Source organism: Pinus tabuliformis, chromosome 7 (assembly GCF_031772625.1).
Source record: "Pinus tabuliformis cultivar Carrire ecotype Pingquan chromosome 7, CPIR1, whole genome shotgun sequence".
Classification (NCBI taxonomy): domain Eukaryota; kingdom Viridiplantae; phylum Streptophyta; class Pinopsida; order Pinales; family Pinaceae; genus Pinus; species Pinus tabuliformis.
Genome location: NC_142293.1, coordinates 1,492,456,162 through 1,492,479,014, shown reverse-complemented (window position 1 = coordinate 1,492,479,014; position 22,853 = coordinate 1,492,456,162).

Genomic DNA, 22,853 nt, shown 5'->3' with positions numbered 1-22,853 from the left:
GCACACTTCCACACAAGCATATAAACAAAGAGATATTCATAAATAGGAACATAAGAATTATTTACAATTAAAAAATTACCAATAATATCATATACAACCACTTACTAAAATATTAGTAATAAAATCTTTTAATGTGAACATATTTATCAAATAATAACAACTTACAATGTCAATGGCTACCTGAAAGGTAGTATTGACTATGAAAGTAGTTATCTACAGAAGTGGCCAAAGCTTTCACTGTGTGGAAAGATTTGTGCAAAGAGAATTGTATAACAAGATATAGAATCAAAAAACAAGTGAACCACAGCATACCTGATACAAATATCTTAAAATATGTATATATTTTCGAAACTAGATGTTGTGCATAATTCTTATACTAATGAGAAAAATACATAGTTCTTACAACATAATATCGATTACTAAAACTATGAGGAAAACCATTCGTAATGATCCCCCATCCCAAAGAACATTGAACTATACCAAATGCATCGGAAATATGCATGCCAAAAAGGAATATATGATCAACACCTGGCCAATGCAACTATCGACAGGTTACTTGCTAAACTTACATCATAATATATTTATAAAATTTAGACCTATTAATTTATGATTCTTATGCTAATGAGAAAGTCACACAATTCTTATATCATACTATCAATTTTGACAACAATGAGAAAAACCATTCGTAATGAGCCCCTCGAGAGCTATGAACTATTCCAATATGCATGCCAAAAAATAATGCAAGATCAACATTTGGGAAATGCAACAACCAACACATTACTTGTAAAAATGATGTCACAAAAGGTTCATAAAACTTAGACCCTTTGATTTATGATTTGCGCTGGAGAACGAGTATACACAATAAAAAACACAATATTTCTATGACAAAGTTCCACACCTCCACATTCACTTCCCCTCGCATAGTTTTCTGACACACTTTCCTTATTCACAATACTAATTTTTTAAACAAACGAAGTCATTTAATATCAATCACTCCATACAATGTATTATGATTTCATATTTATTTAATTTCCTACATTTCTATGATTCAGTGTAGGTATGTGTACATGATATGTTCTGTCTAACATGTGTCACACGAAAATTAGTTACACATGTTCATTATACACAGAAATGAGAAGAGTTAGAAGAAACTGAGAACGTTATTAATTAAGCAAGTAATTTTAAGTACAAAACATAAATGGCTAGCAAATTTCTCTTTTCATAATGCATTTAGAACATGAAAGTATTGTTCGAACTTTTGTTTCTTTACATGATCTTTTATCTTCGAAGTTAATCTTCCATAAAATCACATCTTCGGCTTTCAACTAGGCTTTAATGGCATCTATAAATATCACATGAAAACTAGGAAATATTGAAAATAAAGAAATGTAGTATGATGTTTCTTAGGTTCTGAGATGTTTTTCAAGCCCAATTGGATATTGACTATGTATTTTGTAGCACATTGTAGATATGAAAGACAATCAACACTTCAACGATTATAATTTTCCCTTTTTGTGAAGCTCCCACATGATAAAACATGAATGTGTCTTTCTCCCTTAAAATCCCTTGGGTTTTAGTGTGCTAATGTTTCATTATTTCATTTTAAGTTGTTTTTCATTTAAAGGTTTTATAGTTTCAACTATTCGAAAGAGCAATCACATAGAGCTCTAAATTTTATCAAAATGGAGGATCTGCATAGGATGTTGATGCACAGATGAAAACACCTTCTAATTTCAGTTGGGTCTGAATGGAATCTCTAAATATCATATGAAAAGCACAAAATGTTGAAGACAAAGCGATAAAAGATAATACATATTCAAGGTGTTGTTAAAGCTCAATTTAAAATTGAGGATGCATTTTGCAATAAATCATGATTCTGAAAAATAGGTAGTGCTCCAACGACCACAATTTATTCTCTCTGTAAAGTGAAAGATATCTACACAAGTTTTTTTTAATAGATTTATAGAGACGCAACTCCTTTACACGCTAGGGAGAGAATTTATTGGGTTATTTTTAAAAATCTTTTCTATTTAAAACTTTTGCAGATATAACTACGCAGAAGAATAGTTTCACAAAGATAATTCATTGATAAATTATTATTCTCTAATATAATACATAGTTGATAAAAAAGTTTTCAATATGCATAATCAAGAATGTGTCGAAGACAAAGTATGTGTAGGAGAACAAAGGTGTAGAAGAAACACATATTGCTAATACACTTATTTTTCATTTGCACACTCTAGCATAAGAAGAAAGGGTAACTAAAGTTTTGAGAGTGAAGAATGACGAGATAATACATTAATATGAAAAAAACAAAATGAAATATTTACGACACATCCCTATATAGATTTTTATCTAGATAAATTGTTCTCTGTATTTTTAATCACCCTAATGCCTTCGATGCTATATTGACGATGTAAAATAATTTTCTTTGGTTAAAAGCTTAGAGAACAACCAAACAGAGTGACAGTAAGCAATCTGCGAAAATGTATCTGAAGACGAAGGAATTACCATAATTACCATAGCAATTGCAATTGAATTGAAAGAAAGAAATTAACGTTATTCGTGAATCACATAATGACAACTAAAATTAAATAAATGTGAATGACCTTTTTGACTCATTGGATATTGAGATTATATGACCAAAAAAATGTTGCGCTAACAAGAATTAGTATCAATATAAGAGGTGGCACGTGTATGCTATCCTTTTCGAGCTGAATTTAAAATTATTTCACATAGTTTCCACTCATAAGTGTAACGATCTAGATCTATAAGGACTAATGATAAATACAATGTAATGATTGAAAATGGAAAATTCTATGAATCTTCTAGAGTTATAAATTAGAAGAATATAATAGTTCACAATTGCGACAAGAAAAGTGGTGCAACAATCGAACCAAGAATAGATAAATGCAGGCTATTAATAAAGAGAAAAGTTAAAAGAATGGCATCCACAAAAAGCATACAAAGAAAAAGATTTTATATTGTTTATCGGTGTCCTATGATCTAATCAAATTAGGTGGATCTAAAGCGAAGCCTTGTGATTATCATGCGACTCTCTTCGATCATAATGTTTTGTGTTGACAATACGGGAAAATGATGCACTATGAACACACCATAAAGCTTGTTGTATGAAAAAATGAACACTTTTATCAACTTTTTATTAATGGTAATTCCATATGCTAATATTCTCAGCACATAACATTATAATTGACAAAAGTGAACAATTTCGTCAATGATCCATTGTATTGATTGAATGGAAGAAAGTTTTACAAAATTGAAAATTATTAATGATTAATAATTTCTATGTTATTTAAAATGAAATAGTGATGTTTCTTATTTGATGTTTATTAATGTCCTTATTGCGATAAATTAATGTTCCTTATTTAGAAGAAAATAGTGATGTTTCTTATTTAATGTTTATTAGAATTTTTATTTCTATTTAAAATAATTTAATGTTTGCTGAATAATGTTTCCTATATATCCCTAATGAAAGCTCTTCATACAATGAAATCCATCCATAGGAAACACTTTGCATAAGCACACACGTCGGTGAACACCTCTTGTATATTTCCACTCCATTAGAATAGAATTCTTCTATGCTAGAGACTTTTCTAATAAATTGAATAAAGGCTGTGCTCTCTACATAGTTAAAGCTTTGTTTATGGTTATATTTGGGTAAATAGGCATATGTGTGGGACTATGAAAGAACTCCATTATGCTGAGGAAGCTTTCAAGCTTTAATTGTGTGGACCTTTATAAAATTCATAAATGCTTACACTCATTAACAAGTTTTTTAATCACAAAATTTACAAAAATATTTTTTTCCATGTCGAAAGCTATAGAAAATGTTGGTACCCACTATAATGTTCTTAGCTAACTTTATGAGGAAGTGCAAAAGTGCGGATAGTGATTTTTCCGCACTTCGACAAAATCAACTTATTTTTGCTAAGTCTCCTTTTTAATTTTTAGTTAGTAATAAATTTTACAATGAATGCTTCCTCCCCATGGTATATTGGACTCATACAGATTAAGATCAATTTGGAATGTCAATGAGTGACCGAAGTTTGATATTGGTTGTGGAAGTAATTGTTTGGATGAAGTTGTGTGAAGGTGGTTGTGCATGTGTGAGGTTATGCAGAGAACAAATGCATGTGCAAAATTTGTGAAAAGTAAGGGAGGTGTCGAGGGATATTTTAATTTTAATGTGTTTTCAACTCTTTTAGATTTAGTGCATGTGTAATTTGATATTAGTAGATTGTGCACAAGATCATTTCTTATTTTATTATTAATAGATTATGTAGTGTGCGGAGGTTCATACAATCAAAGTTTGAAAGATTTTTGTGCACAGTGGACTAGGTTGTTCAGAGGAAGCATGTGAGGAGAATAAATGCATGTGAGAAAAAAAAATGCATATGCATAGATCTTTCACTATGCCAAAATATTTATGAAAAGTTTATTAAAATAATAAATATACTTATTTACTAACGTATTTTGCAACGAATGCTTTGTCCACACAATGTTTGGGAGACACATCGATTAATATCACCTTCAAATGTTAATGACTGATCGGATGGAATTGTTGAGTCTGTAAGTTGTTGTGTGGACAAATTTGTGTGGAGGTGTTTGTGCGTGTGTGGTGGTTATGAAAAGAACAAATGCATATGTGGAATGAGGGTTGTGCAAAATTTGAGCAGAATGAGGGAAGTAAGAAGGGATATTTTAATTGTAATGTGCTTTCAACTCTTTTAGAGTCAGTGCACTTGTAATTTGATATTAGTAGATTGTGAGCAAGAGTAGCGCTTATTTTATTAATAATATATTCTACAAACTGTAGAGGTTCGCACAATGAAAGATTTAGAGTACATATTAATTTGTGTTATTTTAAAAATATACATTAGTATTAACATTTTAATTATTTGAAAATCATGTTTGTATGTTTGATATCTTGAGAGCTCCACTCATACTCTATTACGAGACTAGTGGTTATTTTATTATTAATAGATTCTACGAAGTGTGGAGGTTGGCACAATGAACCTTTGAGAGATTTTTGTGCATAATGAATTTTCTCTATAGTCCCACACATGACCATTTATGTTATGTTGAAAGTATACAAAAGCCATATTTCTATATTTGATGTTTTAGTGCTTCTATAGTTTTCTAAGTACATGGGCAGGTGTGTAGTTAGTGAATTGAATAGTGCATTTACTAGTATTTACCCACAGGGCTATTTTCTACTAATTAGAGGAAAAACATCAGATGATAACAAATTTGGATGGTTTACTTATTTTTGTAGCTTGTTTCAGATGCAAAATAGTGTCTGTTGGTGACTCCTAGGGAAACACATATCCAAACATTTGAATTAGCTAGTATAGTGAGGGAAAACTGTTATTTTTAGTGATAGAAAAAATAACTCACTTTGTTCCCATTGTTATATTTGTGAACTACTATTACTACTACTAAAAATAATAATAGAAATAAATACTAATGACAAGACAAACATTAGAAATATAGAGATATATGGATGTCATATTTATCTCTGATAAATTTTTTTTGTGACATATAGGTGGTGATTTATAAGGAAATGAGCCGAGAAGAATTTTGAAATCATTGACAAAGGAAAGAACTAAGTTATTTGATGATATCTACAAGAGCCATTTCTAATCATTTAAGTATTTCGAGTATCAGATCATGTAGCATTTTCTCTTTGCATATTTCATTTAAGAGCATGGAATATCGTTCGAGCTTCTCCTTCCTTACATAATTGTTATCTTCAAAGATGATATTGCATATTTAATGGTGTCTTAATGGAATTTCTATTAAATCATGGATGATAACAGTACTGTAGAAATACATAAGTGGTACAATACTGCAAGCTTTTAAAATGATTCACCTTTTTCAGTTTCCTATTCACATTTGGCAGTTTCTTAGCTCATTGTCATGATTACACTTAGTTCTAACTTATTTTGTATGGTAAATTTATGGTTCTTATGACATGTATAATGTTGATATTAAATCGATGGATTGTGATTAGATTTCATTTATTTGATTTCTAATTATTCAGCATGTGGTGTGTAGAATTTTTGATGTGGGTAATAGTGACAGTTGTGGGAGAATATGTGTGGGAAATGAGGAATATGACATAGTGTTAGTTTCCATTTCTTGACTTGTGTAGTTTAGTCAATGTCATTGTTTTATTTTATTTTATTTTGAATGAATCCTAATGTTATTCCTCCACCATCTAAAATTTTTTGTCACCTGTATGAACTCATTATTTATAAATGAATCCTAATGTTAAAAGGAATTTTTTGTCATCCATATTTTTAATCGTTTCAATGCATTTTCTCTTATTAATAGAAAACACGTGGGTAGGTAAATATTACTGCTTTCAACATTCAATTTACTGAGTATGTATGCGCACACATATTTATTCAATATACCAATATGCACAAGGTATCAATGTTTCCCATATTTTTTCCACACATACGTTCTACTACATAGAAGCACATGTTGGCATCCGTTAAAAATATAATCTAATATTGTGTAATAGTAATAAGTATTTAATCGAAAAAATATTTGTTATTTCTAGTTTACAAATTGCTTTTTGTAGTTGTGCCTATTATATTATGAATTAAAGTTTGTTTTCATTAATTAAATTATTTTCGCATCCACAAAAATAAAAGAGTTTAAAATTAAATCCATTTGTGTGGAATAAGGTTCCCACTGCATCAAATTGCGTGTCAAATTTTGTGAGAAATAGGTGTGTCAAGTCATTCGTAAATCAAATTTTGTTCGGTTTTACAAAGTAATGGGGACCAACTGTCAAGTCAATTCATCATATGTAAGGTAGCTGAATACATGTTGGCAAGACATTTATTTTTGAATTTCCTTATGCACTTTAATATTTGAATATATTATTGGTATTTTTACAAGTCATCAAACTTGGCTGAAAAAACAATGGAAATTACAACACGTTCCATATAAAATATGGAGGAATGATTTTGTAACTTGAGGTTAAAACTGTCAAATTTCATGATATTAGGTGTAAATTGAGTTTTTTATCATATTGAATCCTTCTACAACATCAAAAAACATGATTCAAACACTCTCTATCTTAGATTTTTGTTGAAAAAACAAAAAAAGATACCAGATTGTGGAGATTTTTGGTAGTATGGGAAAGTTTGCCAATGAATTTTTTGATGATGTTGAATTCATTTCGACTATCACAAAACATGATTCAAATGCACATGTTGCCAATTTTTATTGATAAAAAGAAAAGCCAAATTGCGGTGATTTTTGTCATTGTGGGAAAATCTATCACCTCGTTAGACAATGGCTTTTATTATATATCGTAAGTTTATGTTTCTAATTATTATAAGTGAAAAGTAAATGGACATTATGCTTTTGGAATTTTATAAAAACTTCCTTTTAATCTCTACAAATGTTGGCTTTGGTATCTTTAATTTCTATTTATTCAAAGTGTTGTGTGTAATGGTTTTCACAAGATAATAATAATAGCCATTTTTTATGAATAAAATAGAGAATAGTAAAGTGAAATGGGATTTTAATTTGTTGATAATTGTTTTTAACTAAAAAGCGAAAATGGGTAGCACATGAAGGAAAGAAGTTATTTGAAGTGATACAATTAACTCACTTGCTAGAATTGATGATAGCTTTGACTGGTTGAAAATGTATGAGTGATATGTGAGTATATCAATAGAAGATAAAACATGCAACAAGATTTGAAGTACCGGATTAGTGAATGTTGGGTGTGCTCTAGAGGTATTTAATTTCAGAGAAATTGTTTATCTCTCTACAAATAATTTTGATTTAAGAAGAGTAAAATTAAGCTAGGAGAAAGAAAGGTTACTCTGAATCCCAATGAATTTAGACGGTTATTCAAGTTACCATAACTAAACAAGAATTTAGAATTGCTCATTGGGAATAATTTTCTGAAGTTAGAAGGAGGCATGATTGACATTGTGTGAGAATTCATTTCTCGAATTTCTAAGGTTCCTTTTGATATTTCTCTTGGAGATATATCTTTTTTAAGGAAACCATTTAGGAATTTATATTGGATATTTTCCCATTTAGTAGGGATAGAAAGTACATGTTGACAATGATAGAATTTCTTCAAGGGGTCTTCCCATTGAAGAGTCCTAGTTATACTTCACACCATTTTGTATAGGAGCCGTTCTGAAACTAATGCTCAACTATAATATATTCTTATAGATTTTCCTTGGCTTCACTGTTTAGCACGAGAGAGTCATACATAGGTAATATCAGATTAGAAAGTGAGTATGCATTTTGGATGCTCAACTACAGACGTATCAAGGTTCTTCTACTGAAAGTGAAAGAAAAGTGATACATTGAAGACAAGTAATAGTACTAATATAGAAAATACACACGAGCATGTACATAAGAATGAATCACTGACCAACTAGTAAAATAGTTCACATGGAAGCAACACTTGTTAAAGAAAATAAAACACACCTTCAACAAGATAAGTACCAAATACACCTAAATAGTTAAATTTCCTTAGTACATATGAAAACGACATACATCACAAACATTCAAAGAAAGTATTACAATATTTAAAACATACAGATTAAAGTGTGCTCGCTCAGTGAGCTTCTAAATTAAGAAAAATTTCCAAGATAGATCAAGACAATGAACACCACTAGCCCTAATAGTGGAGCATTAGAGCAGTCACTTGCTCCTCCAAAAAAACTATCTTCCTCTCCAATGCCTAGTAGGAGGAGCCAACATTGAAAGTCCTTTTGTATGAGTGATGAGGTTGTATATATAACAAATGGGGTGATCATTCACCTCCATTGTGACTCTTGGATTACCCTAATGACTGTTTGACTTCTCTATGACCTTCGAATTGTACATGACTTTCCACATTATATACATGTCTCTTGGACTTCCACTTTACATTAAATTTCTCCAATATTAAATTTACATAGTCCACAAATGATGTGGAAAATTATGACTCATGATAGGATATGACATGAAATTGATGACATTGACTGCATGATGATGTGGCACTATCAAATAATTCTTTGCTGATACTTTCTTAGTGTCTCTTGAGAGATGGAATATGTTATTCTTCTTCCTAATCCATAAGGCTTGAAGGTAGTTAGTCTTCAACGTGATCTTGATTTCCAGCTGTTGTCACAATGTAGTGTCCCTTTGTCTTCCCGCATGATGATCATCTCATATATTTAGCTCCATAGGTGTCTTCTATCATGGTATCTGTCTCCTTTTCCTCCATACTCATTCTGTCATGATAATCTAGAGTACCTGCAACTAAAGAAAACTCATGACAAGATGACATTAGTCTGAAAAATCTTAATCTAATATGTTTCATGAAATCACTTGTTAGGGCTAGAACTGAGTGACTAATTGAGTGATATAATCAAGTATTGTGCATTTCCAGAGACCAAGGTCTAGGACTAAGGCTTGAGAATTCTCAATACTTAGTTTAGGATGGCCATGGTCAAATGATTGTGCAATTGAGGGGTTCAATAGCTCAAGGTTAAGGCTTGGGCTTGAATTTGCCCAATGCATAGTTTTGGTAGGAGAACAAGTTGGGAGATTGCATAGTTGATGGGTTCAAGGAATTGTTATAGAGGCTTGAGGCTTGAATTTTCCCAATGCATAGTCCGGAGGAGAAAATTCTCATGGATTGCAAAATTGCATACCTCAAGGTGTTAGGTTGGAATATTGAGGCTTGACACAGCGCAATGCGCAATGCGCAATTATGGATGACTAGGGGCAGAAATTCCATAGTTCTGGAACTCAAGGGTCAAGGCTAGGAACTCTGACTATGTAGTTATAAGATTCAAGGTCAATGCTTGAGGGCTAAGACTACATAATGCATAGTTCAAGAGGGCTGAGTGAGGTCAAGCTGCTTGAGAAGGCACTTTTCTGAATTTGGCTAAGTGTGGGATCAGTGAGACCAAAGTGAATATTATAAAAACTTGAAAATGATACCAAACTTAGAGAAGTTGGTGATAGAACATTAATCACTCATAACATATGAACAACATACTTTACTCAATAAGATGACATTGTGACAAATTTTCCCAAGTGCGACGCTAAAGGTACACTTTGCAATGACAATGATGACACTTGTGCGACAGTGATTGAAATTTTGGTAATGAGTGCAATACATGTATACCTGGTAAGAATGACTCATTAGCACTAAGGTTACCCTTTAAAACAAGACAAAACTCTAGTTTACATGATAAGCCACACTTCCCGTGCCAAAAGATGACATTTTCTATATGATGAAAAAAATGTTAGTGACACTTGCGATATGCGAATGATGATGAAAGGGAGAAATACCAGAGAAAATATAACATGGAAAAAATACTAATCAAGGTGAAAGAAAGTGAAAATGATAGTTGAAAATATGAAAGAGACACTTATGAAAGTGAAGGCGTGCAAAAGTGATAGTTTGAAAAACTCATCAAAATAGAAGTACAATCGCAACCAAAAGTGAGATACTATTAATTGAAAGTGTGCAATAACTCATTGTAGGTTGAAAATTGCATAGAAATTATCTTTATGGACTGCGATATGCCTGTTCATGCTCACAAAAAGGAATGCACTCATAAACATGATATGGAGTAAACACGTGTATGCAAGTGACTTCGACACTTATCAATCAACCATAAAGTGACTACCAAACAAACAATAATAAGATTCATAGTAGGCTCTAAACTTCAAATGTAGACCAAATTTTGGGGAGTGTTTGTCATAGCGACAACACTTGGTGACACACTGGCAGAACTCAAACTTCTCTTCCTTGGTAAAATATTTCGTGCAAGGTTTACTTCCTTAGGGAGTATTGATTCATAATTCAGATTACTCCTTGGTATTAAGAGTATAGCTTTTCATGTCTAGTGTTTCTTCATTTCCAGTAGGCATGGAGAGTACCATGACAGATTCACTTCAAGAACACAAACATTGCTCCACTACCATAGAGATTAGACAATACCCAAACTGAGTTTCTTGCTTCACCTCCCTGCACAAGAATCCTTTCTCTTCTTTCACCCTTTATTTGTTTATTTTATAAACGATTATGCATAAAAAATTATTCATTTCATGGGCGGATGATGGATCTTGAATTATTGAGAGAAGAAGAGGTTGTTCCTTTAGAGAAACATATATAAAATCTCTGATATTGGTTTTCTCATTTATATTTTCCCCTTGTCCTTCTCTACTTGATTGGATCAACATGAAAAACAACAAAACATAAATAATTGAGTATAGTGATGGGTTTCTAGAATAGACATGGATATCATGTTTCGACATGAGGCTCTCCTTATGAAAGGATCATATTTTTCTTCAGAACATTATCGACCAAAATGTGTAACAAAGACGAAGAAGAAGGACTAAAGGTTAGCCAATGTTGCAGTGTCACAAAACCATTTTCTATTTCGCCACATTGTCTTTCGAGCTAAGAGAGAACAAATTTTATGTGGAACTTTATTAAACAATAAAAAAAATCCAAGTCATAACAAGAAGACAACAAAAAACAGAGCATAGTTAAACCTTAACCTGAAACAGAGAAAAAAAACAAACAAAGCAAGTAAGCCAAATGCAAGGAGTAGTGCATGATCATGCAACGTAAATAAAATTATAAAATGCACCTAAACCTACCCCTATCCTAACCAGCTAGAAAGTTAGGGCTAAGTATAATGAAATTTTCAATATAGCCACTGTAACCACCCCTGACCTGCAATAAAAAAGATACAAGAAATTAAAAGAAATATAAAGCATTGTGAAAGAGTACAGATAATAATTTGAGAATTTTAACAATGAACTAAATGTCTTTCTTATCAATAGAAAGATGTTTGAAACTTACTACCTTTAAGAAATTTCGAGCTTTATCTTATCACTTCAAATGATGACCATACAAACATTGAAGGCTTCTCATGAAAATAAATTCATTCATGTTTTCATTTTTTTTGCAAACATCAGAAATGATCAAAACTTATTATTTGTGATGGAGCTTGTAATATAAGATTTATCTTACCATTCAACGATTGGATCTTGTTATTTAGAACAATCAATTTGAAAATCGTAATGAGGAAATGAATTTTCAATTAACACATTCACATCGGAAAGAGAATATTCTCAAGGAAATTCAATCCAATACCCTCTGGAAACTTTATCAAGATGGTGAGAACATGGCATAACCATCAGCTCATGCTGAAGTTCCTCAACTATCCGACAAGCATCTACATCATAAACGAATAAACCATAAAGATCATTGGATTCAACAAATTTAATGAACATAAAATGATTCTGACTAGATTGGTGACTATAAGATTCTTGATTCTACATTGGTACCCTTTGTATCTGATTAGACATCATGCCAACAATATGAAAAATTAAGGTATTTAAGACAACCACTGACATCACAAATCTAGAAACTAATAAAGATACCACACTCGTGACAGATTGAAAGTAAAGGTCAAGTCAGACAAGGTATTCATATCAACACAAGAGTATTGATTCAACGAATGACTCAAGCATTTACCATCACTCAAGAAGAGAGATTTTGTGAAAGAGATGATGAGATCCATGACATGCCCAAAAAATATAGGAAGGTGACCATTTTTGTATGTATCTCACAGAGATAAATTATTCAACCCATAATGACCTTTATCTTGATAAAAAAAAATGATAGGATTTGAAACTATGTGGATCCATGAGAAATGCACTTTCCAGCCTTAAGTGCGATGCAAGGGATTTACATGATGAATAAAGATTAACTAAACAAGAATATTTGATCTTATTAGAAATGTTGTCTTGAGGATAATGAATATTAATGAATTCACAACAAGTGGATATATGTTAAAGTAAGAAATAAACATGAAAATTGGGATCCAAATCAGTTCAAGGATGCCAATAGGATTGCGAGAACCTAACATAACCATCAGCTAGGGCTAAAGTGTCTCGACTTGCTTAACGATCTCTAAAATTTCTAATGGTGGATTATCAAATTTTGGTGCCTTAGAAAAATCAACAGGAAGATATGTACCACTGTCATCAGATGTATCGATGAAAATATTGTTAATTCCACTGGTTTGATCAGACTCCATAATAGACATATTAGATTCTTGATGGATGGAAAATTGAGATGCATTAGTTGACAAAATCCATTGATTGTTTAGAACTGTGATGTCTTCTTCCTAACATATGAAAGATTTACAATTGAACATGTCATGACTAACAGATCCAATATTTCACCCTCTCGTTGTAAGACCACACCATCTTGTACCTGATTGCAACTAAGAGTACCTAGATTAAGATCTAAAGGATTTAGAGAGGTCACTGATGTCATAAACTTATCACATGTTTTTGGGTACAATGGGTAATGTGCTAAAGGTGAGGAATATGAAAAGACTCAAGTGGAGTAACACTGGTTGTAAAATCATATTGAGCTTGTAAAAAAATGAATCAGGATGTATGTTATGTCTCATAATATTATCTTCATCATTGAAATGATTGAAGACAGGCATACCAACACAACATTTAGATTAGTTTTTCTTTTCTTCAGTAGGATATACGAAATATTTAAAAACTTGATAACTTGTTTCTTTAGATTTGATATTTGAACATTTGTGTCTTGAATAAAATTCAAAATCAATTTGAAATGAAAGAGACTCTCATATCACAAACGAATAGTGCAAGCTATGAGAAGGATATTCTGAATTGGTATCGTACAAATCCAAGTCATCCAAAAAATGAAAGATATAGTTCGATGTACTTGGGTATCCATCACCTCATGCATTGATAGAAACATGGATGTCATGGTGATGGTTGTCTAAAGTCTTGACTTGAATGAAGGATTATAAATTATTTGAAAAACTATCAAGATTATGAGATGTGTGATTAGTTGAGAATGCAATATTGTTATCCTGAAAGAGGGAATAAATATGAAGTATATCTTCAACACTTTTCTTCTTTGCCTATAAAATGAAATTACCTTGTTCTTGATTACTACTTGAAATGACAATTTGAACATCATTAAAAGTTGAAGTGGGTTGATCAAACAGATCATGAAATGAGGAATCATGAGATGTAGATGGTATAGGTTGAAAAGCATCCCTTGAGGAAATTATATTTTCAATTGGATCAACTTAAATATTAGGATTATGTACATTAATGCGATATTGAAAAGGTAAGGGATCAACTTTTATTTCAAGCTTTGTGTAATTTCTAAACCATTCCAAGTCCTCCTCAATAGGATCCAAGTCATGGGAATTGGGTGGAAGTTGAACATACATAACAACAATTTGATTTTCAAATTTCTCAACTTTAACATCATCATCAATAGGAACCCTAATTGTCACTGGAAAAGGAGGAGGAGAACGAAAAAACAAGATAATAGACCCTTCCTCACCAGTTTGGGGTGTCTCATGATTAACAAAAGTTTGGGGAGAAACATCATCGAGGGGGTTGGATTCTAAATATTTCAAGGAAAATAGAATAAAAATCTGAAAAATTTCACTAATAATATCTAAATCAATCACTCCATTAGGAAATTCATAGAAAAGGTGAATTCCAAAAAAAAATATTCATCATTAATTTCTTTAGATTTACCAAAACCAAGAAAATCAGATTTGTGTTTGGCTATGAATGTACCACCCTCACCATCAAACCTAAATTGAGACAAGTCATGAAATTGTTCCATGAAGATGAAAGTTTACCATGAGATAGGTTAGAAAAACATTCCAGGATTTGATTTGGGAAAGATCCATTTAAGATAAGATATTCAGAACAGACTCAATGGGCATAACTTGTCATTCGGACCTCCTTCTAACGCCATTTGTTGATGGTGCTAGAATCCTATCAACCAAGGGGTATCCCCAATGAAAATTACCAATTAGACTTCTCACTATTTGATGTAGGAGCCCTTGAGGAACTAAGTCACTAATGCCATATATTCTTATATATTTTTTCCTTGGCTTAACTGTTCAACAAGAGAAAGTCATACACAAGTAATTTCGAATTAGGAAGTGAATATTCCTTGTGGATGCTCAACTGTAGATGTATCAAGGTTCTTCTACCAAAAGGGAAAGAAAAGTGAGCCTTGTGAGGACAAGTAATAGTACTATTCTAGAAAAGACATGCGAGCATGTACACAATAATGAATCGTTGACCAACTAGTGAAATAGTTCACACGAAACACCAGAGAGGATAGGCGATGAGGGTTTTGCAGTCTAGGGTTTCATCGAAGGAAGGATAGAGGGGGTGCCGAACGTTGTAGCAGCGTACAAGGGCAGAACACGGGCAAGAGGATCAGAGTACAAAAACTAGATTAGGAAAAGTTGAAAAACCAGAAGCCTGGGGGTTAAAAATAACTTCAAGAACTGAAGGAAAAGCAATGGAAATGGCATAGGGGAGGGAAGAGATCCCCTCCTACAAAGCAGTGACAATAGGGGAAGTGCGGAAGGAACGACAGAAGGAAGAAGATAAAACAAGCGAAGGAGAGACTTCAGCAACAGGATCGAAAAGGAGAACGGGACCAACAAGCAAATGTCTGCCGAGGGCAACGAATAAACCCAGGTTCGTAATACCTAATAACAGATTAGAGGAATATAGAAGTTATATGAAGGATTATGCTTTGATTTGTAAATTTGTAGGGTTCTGGCCAGCAGAGAGAGATCTTTTCAGATGGATCCAGCAAAGGTGGAAACCAAAAGGACATGTGGAAATAAAGCTGGGGGCGAAGGGCTTTTTTACAGTAATATTCTCAAATCTAGAGGACAAGGAAAGGATCTTTGAGGGAGGACCTTACTTCATGAACAATGTTGGATTATTTATGAAACCTTGGGTAGACTGTTACAACCTAGAAAAGGAAAAAATGCTACAAGTTCCAGTATGGATCAGACTCTTTGTTTTACCAATAGAATTTTGGGACCCAGAAATCCTTAAGGGGATAGGGAACGCAGTAGGATCTTTTTTGAAAGTGGAAAAATCGACGAAGAGGGGAAGATATACAACATATGCAAGAATTTGTGTGTATATGAATATAACAGAGCCAATTCCAGACACAATAGAGCTGGAATACCATGACGAGATCTGGCACCAACCAATTGATTACGAACATATCCCTTTTCACTGCAGAAGATGCCATGAGTATGGACACCTATACCGAGAACGCCCTATCACGTTATCAGAAAAGGAAAAGGAAGCAGAGAATGAAAGGAGAAACACGACGAAGGAATCAGGACAAGAGGATGAGAACTTCAGAGAAAGAAAAAATGAGGGAACAACAAGACACAGTCGGAAAAACAAAAAGGAATCAATACTATAGAATCCCAAAACAAATTCCAAGTCTTACAGGAAGAAGAAGTGGAAGCAGAGGAGAAAGAAGATGAGGAAATAGAAGGAATGGAGGTCATAAAGGAGAATGCAGATAAAGGGGTAGATCAAGTAGATAAAGGTCAAGAGGTAACAGAGGAACCAATAGAAAACCAAGAGGATTAATGAAGAATGGAAATAGATCGACAGAAAAAAAAGGCGAGGAAGAAGAACAAGCAATGAGGAAGCTTCTACAGGAATGGAAGACGCTTGATGAAAGATTTATTCTAGAGGAACAGAAGCAGATGTATAAAGAAGCCTTTTAAAGATACAAAGAGAAAAAAGGAATAACTGAAGATAGAAGAATTGGGAAGATGGAGATGCAGGAAACCCAAAACATAGGAATGAGCAGAACTGGCAAAGGAGGGAGAAAAAGAGGTAGAAGAACATTGAGTGAAACAATTCAAGAAGTGGGAGAAATGTTGGTGAATTCGGGAAGAGTTATACCTCTCTTAGAGGTATTTCAATCCCCCCCAAAACTATTGAGATGATCATCACAAGCTGCAACATCAGAGGCCTCAACAGTAGAGGTAAGCAGAGGTATTTAAATGACAGACTGAAAAAAGATAAGCCGAGCATAATGATAGTACAAGAAACAAAAATAAGTACAGAGAAAATGAGAGATATCTTGAATAGAAACAAGAATAGATATGAAATGATGGGACAGGATGTGATTGGGAGTGCGGGAGGTTTGGTAATAATTTGGAACCTAGAGGAAATACAAATAGACAATTGGATAAGTTTCCCAAGAATCCTAATAAGAACTGCAAAGATTGTAGGAACAACAGAGGAGGTTATTTTAACAGGTGTTTATGGACCCCATTCCCAAAGAGAACGAGAAAAATTTCTGCAAAATCTAAAAGCATGAGGACTCTAATCCCTGAAAAACCGTGGATAGTAAGAGGGGATTTCAATCTGATTAGAAGCTTAGAGGAGAAAAGAGGAGGCCTAAGAAGAATGGATACAGGTATGGAACAGTTTGGAGATATGATAAGGGAGCAGGGACTGGTTGATATTCAAACTATAAATGGAAATCATACTTGGAACAACCGAAGAGGGGGAGCTAACCAAATTGCATCACGACTTGACAGATTCTTAATTTCTGAACAAATCATGATGAAAGATGTTTTCATAGAAGCCACAATTCTACCGGTTGCAGGATCTGATCACTGGCCGATTAAGATGGAAATAGATCTCAAACAAAGACCTAATAACAGACCATTTAGATTTGAAGCATTTTGGCTCAGAAACGAGGGGCTGATAGAGAAACTTGAAGAATGGTGGAAGAAGAGCGAACAAAAGGGAAAAAATAAAATGCATACCTTCCAACTCAAATTAAAAGAGTTGAGGGGCAAAATAAAAAAGTGGAATAAAGAAGAATTTGGAAATATACTGAAGGAGAAACAACGCCTAGAGCAAAGAATGAATGAGCTGCAATAGATGTATATATTAGAAGGTTTACAGGAAGATGGAATAAAGGAAGAAGGAATTATAATAAATCAACTAGAAGAGAGAAGAAAACAAGAAGAGATCTTATGGAGACAGAAGTCAAGAGTTCAGTGGCTTAGAGAAGGATAAAGGAATACTAAGTTCTTCCATAAAGCAATGATACAACATAGACAAAGAAACATAATTTTCTCCATTAAGAACCAAGAAGGTCAGTGTATCCTCCAGCATGATGAAATAGAAAAATTACTTGTTAATCATTTCAAAAATATTCTAAGTGAAACTCAGGAAAACAGAACAGAGGCTACAATGAAGATAAGCAAGGAGATCCCTAAACTGGTAACTAGAGATCAGAATTTGGCATTGATGAGGAAAATTACTATAGAAGAAGTGGAGGAAATAGTTAGGAATATGAAAAGGAACAAAGCCCCTGGGCCAGATGGGTATACGGTAGAATTCTACCAAGCAGGATGGCACTTCCTTGCTGAAGAAGTCCTAGAAGTGGTGGAGGAAGCTCAAATTCATCAAAGAGTATGGCCAGGTATAAACTCTACTCTGTTAACTCTCATTCCTAAAACTACCCACTCGGATCAAGCTGAAGGCTTTCTCCCTATAGCTTTATGTAATGTTATCTAAAAGATAGTGGCATGAGTGGTGGCCCAGAGGCTGAAATCCATCCTCCCGAGCATAATATCCCCTGAACAAACTGGGTTCGTAGAAGGAAGACAGATTTTGGATGGATTAGTGGTGGCCCAGGAAGTAATCCCTACCTTAAAGGTGAAAAAGGAAAAAGGAATGCTGATTAAATTAGATCTGTCAAGAGCCTATGATAGATTAAATTGGAGATATTTAGAAGCCATCATTCAAGCCTTTGGATTCTGTGATAGATGGGTGAAATGGGTCTTAAGTATGATCTCCATGCCAAATTTTTCCATCCTGCTAAATGGAGCCCCATCTACTACTTTTAATGCTTCAAGAGGCCTTCGACAGGGTGATCCCTTATCCCCCTTTCTCTTCATAATAGCAGCAGAAGGATTAGGCAAATATTTCAAAAAAGAATTAAGAGAAAGAAAAATCCAAGGTCTAAGGTTATGGGGCAATCACACTATAGTCACCCACCAACAGTTCGTGGACGATATCATGATATATTGTAAAGTATCCCTGAAAGAGGTGAGACAGATAAGGATAATTTTAGAGGTGTTTATGAAAGGTTCAGGTATGGAGATAAATAAGGAAAAATCAAGAACGTTCTTTTTTAATACAGTGGAACCCATCAAAAGTCACTTAACCAAAACCCTATGATATAGAAAAGGGGAGCTCCCAACAAAGTATTTAGGAACCATGCTGGACTCGTCATCCCTAAAAATAGGAAATTGGAGATCCATAATAGAAAATATCATGAAAATACTAGAAAATTGGTCTTTCCGCACCCTGAATCTTGCTATAAGAGTTCTACTGCTCAAATCAACCATACAGGCGATCCCAATATATCCACTATCAGTAATGGAAGCACCAAAAGGGATATGCAACAAGCTGATAGAGATTTATAGAAAAATCTTATGGGGAGGACCTAAGCAACAAAAGAAATGGGCACTTTTCTCCTGGGATAGCCTAACTAAACCAAAAGAAAAAGGCGGATTAGGTATAAGGGACCCGTCGGTACTAAATCAAGTTCTAGCAGCAAAACTAAGATGGAGATGGATGCAAGGAGGAAAGGACCTTTGGAAAGAAATATGGACAACAAAATTTAATATTCCATCAACACCTGAAGAAATATTAAGGAAACAAGAAATACCAAGAGGATCAGCTATATGGGAACTGGCCAATCAAAACAGAGAAATAGTAGATGGAAATATATTTTGGGAAATCAAAGGGGGCCAGACAGCGAGATTTTGGGAAGAAGCATGGCAACAAAGAGAGAAAATGGTGAATCTACAGGGAATGCAGGATATTTACAGAATAGGGATAGACAAAGGACTCATCTCGGTCAAAGATTATTGGATAGAAGGAAGAGAAAATGAAGAATGGAGAGAATGGAAAAAATAGAAGATTGGAACAGGAATTCAATGGAGGACCAAAAAATCTTGGTTAGTAAGGAACTAGAATCCAGGAAAATAAAAATCAACGGAGGTAATGATATCCTACGATGGGGAAAAGAAACTAAAGGAACTTTCACTATTAAGGAAGCATATAATAAAAAAGTCTAGCAAGACCAGAGGGAAGAGGAGTAGAAATGGAGAAAACTTTGGAAAAATAAATGGTGGCCGAAGATAAAGATGTTCGTGTGGTTGGTAGGAAGGAAGCGTATACTAACCAGGGACCAAATCCAAAAAAGAGGATTTTCAGGCCCATCAAGATGTTGTCTCTTCAACCAAGAGGGAGAAGACCAGGAACATTTACTAAATGGTTGCAGAGTAGCACAATACCAATGGGATAAGACTAGAGATCTCTTTTCAAAAACTGAACGAAATCCACAAGATATCATACAAACTCTGTGTAATTGGGGAGAAGGAAAATTTAAAAGCTCGGTGGTGAGAAGAGCGTGGAACATGGTGGCAGGATTCAATGTGTGTAATATTTGGAAAGAAAGAAATGGAAGAATTTTCCAAAAGAAAATATTAAATCCAGAAGAATTTTGGCAAAGGACCCTAAGACAAATTAGAGAATCAATTCTTGCAAAAGCATGGACAGAGGAAGATTGGAAAACCTCTGAAGAAGAAGCAGAAATCCTAAGAAGGTTGAACTTGGAACAAGGGATGTTCTTTCAACAAAAAACAAAGTAACAACAACCTGTTGTTACCCAAAGTCTCATAGTCTTCCGAAGGCCACCGAAAGGGTTTATCAAGCTCAACTTCGAGGAGCGGCAAAGGGGAATCCAGGTCCAGCAGGATGCAGAGGAATTTTTAGAGACAGTCAAGGAAATACAGAATGGATTTACGCAGAACAAGGAAGAGCTATGAGTAATAAGGAAGCGGAATTCATGGCAGCTTACCAGGGCCTCAAAATTGCGATAAGAAATGGATATAGAAAGGTAGAGATCGAAGGTGACTCAGCCTTGGTTATAAGCACCATAAAAAAACTAATAAAAGGGAAACAACGGGAGCAGGTAGCCAAAAGCTAGAGAACGGCGAGCCTGGTCCAAGAAATTGAAGAAATACTAAAAGGTATAGAATACAAGACCACCTCTCACGTTAAACGAGAAGGAAATGAAACATGTGGATCTCTTGGCCAATTGGGGAAGCAAGGAATTAATAAGTAAAGTGGATGATAGTTGGACAAACCAAATGGAGATGACAAGATGGGAAATTTTAAGACAACTCATAGAACACGATACCCATGAAACAATATAATTGTAATCAAGAAACTGTGGAGCTCCTGAGTGGGATGACAAAGCAGGAGCATTCGGCAACAAAGATGGGACAAAAGGATGGTGGCCACACCCCCCTAACCACAGTAATTAATGATAATTCAGAGCAGCATGTATGGAAATCAAATCAAAACTCGAGAAACAACGTAGAGAGTATCATGCAAGTAATAAGGGAGAAAGGAAATGGAGGACAAACGCATCATAAATAGAAAGGTGGTGATAAAACTATAAAGCAGAACAAGAGAAGGATGACAGACAACAAGACGCTGAAGAAGGTGGCAAGGAAAGGAGAGACTTGGCAGAGGAACAAAAACCAACGACTTAAGGGAGTTAAGATGGAAGCGAGCTGGGATAAAGAAGTTTAGTCAGAGCGGGAAGATTACAGAGACAAACAATTCGATCAGAGCTGAATCAAAATTGAGGTCGAAAGCTCAGAAGACATGGAGATTAACTAGGATGAGGGTTTCCTGAGGGGGACTTTTGAAATAGGACAAAGCAGTAAAAATGTTAGACGAGGCAGAACAGGCGGAAGAGGGAGAGGACGCAGAAGAAGAGGTAAGGGCCGACCTCAGCAAGGAAACAATGGAGGGGAGGGAAACCCGACACGGGAAAAAAAAGGGGGAGGAAATCTATGCATAGGACGGCTCATGAGGCAGAGCAGGCTTAAAATCAAGAAACAAATGAAGACATTCAAAAAATCATAGACATCATGGAAAACAAAGTCCTGGAAGAACCGTCAGACCCTGAGATGGAGGAGTGGAAATCTCAGATGTCAGATCCAGGCAATACCAGGGGTAGACTAACCCTATACCGTCAAGCTCTCCACATTTACTAGGTCCTGAAGCATCTTTTGGCCAAGGCAATGGAACAGGTCACTGTAGAAATGGTGGAGATGGCCTAGGAATCGCAGGCAGCAAGAAAGGAGATGGCCAATGTCAAAGTTATAATGCGTCAATAGAATGAGCAGATCAAGGAGATACAGGGGATGTTGAAGGAACTGATAAAAATCAAGGACAATAATGAAACCAAAAAGGGAAGCGCGGAGGCTTGAGAGGCTAGTTAACTCTCTCTTTTTTATTTTTGTTGCTTCAGATCCGTTTTGGGAATTTGATTGCATGTTTCAACAATCAGTAATGAAGATAGGTCTTTGAGTAGATCTTAGAAAAAACAGTCTTTGAAAACAATCTGATTATGAAGGGTTAATGTCTTGTAAGTTTTTTTCTGACAGTATGATAAAAGAAAAATAGTACTGAATGCATGATGAAGAGGAACCAACAGATCCGGTTTCCCATATGGGTGGATTGAGGTTCCTTAGGATGTAATTTTCAGTTTTCTGTAGATAATAGAAATTCATTAGCTTACAAAAAAAAAAAAAATAGTTCACATGAAAGAAATGGTTGTTAAAATAAATGCAACACACCTTCAATAAGATAAGTGCCAAATCCACTGAAATAGTTCAATTTCCTTAGTACATGTGAAAATATCACAGATCACAAACATTCAAAGAATAGTCTTACAATATTTACGACATACACATGAAAGTGCGCTAGCTCAACAAGCTTCTAAATTGAGTAAAAGTTCCAAGATACATCAAGGAAGTGAACACCACTATACCCAATAGTGGAGCATTAGAGCAGTCACTTTCTCCTCC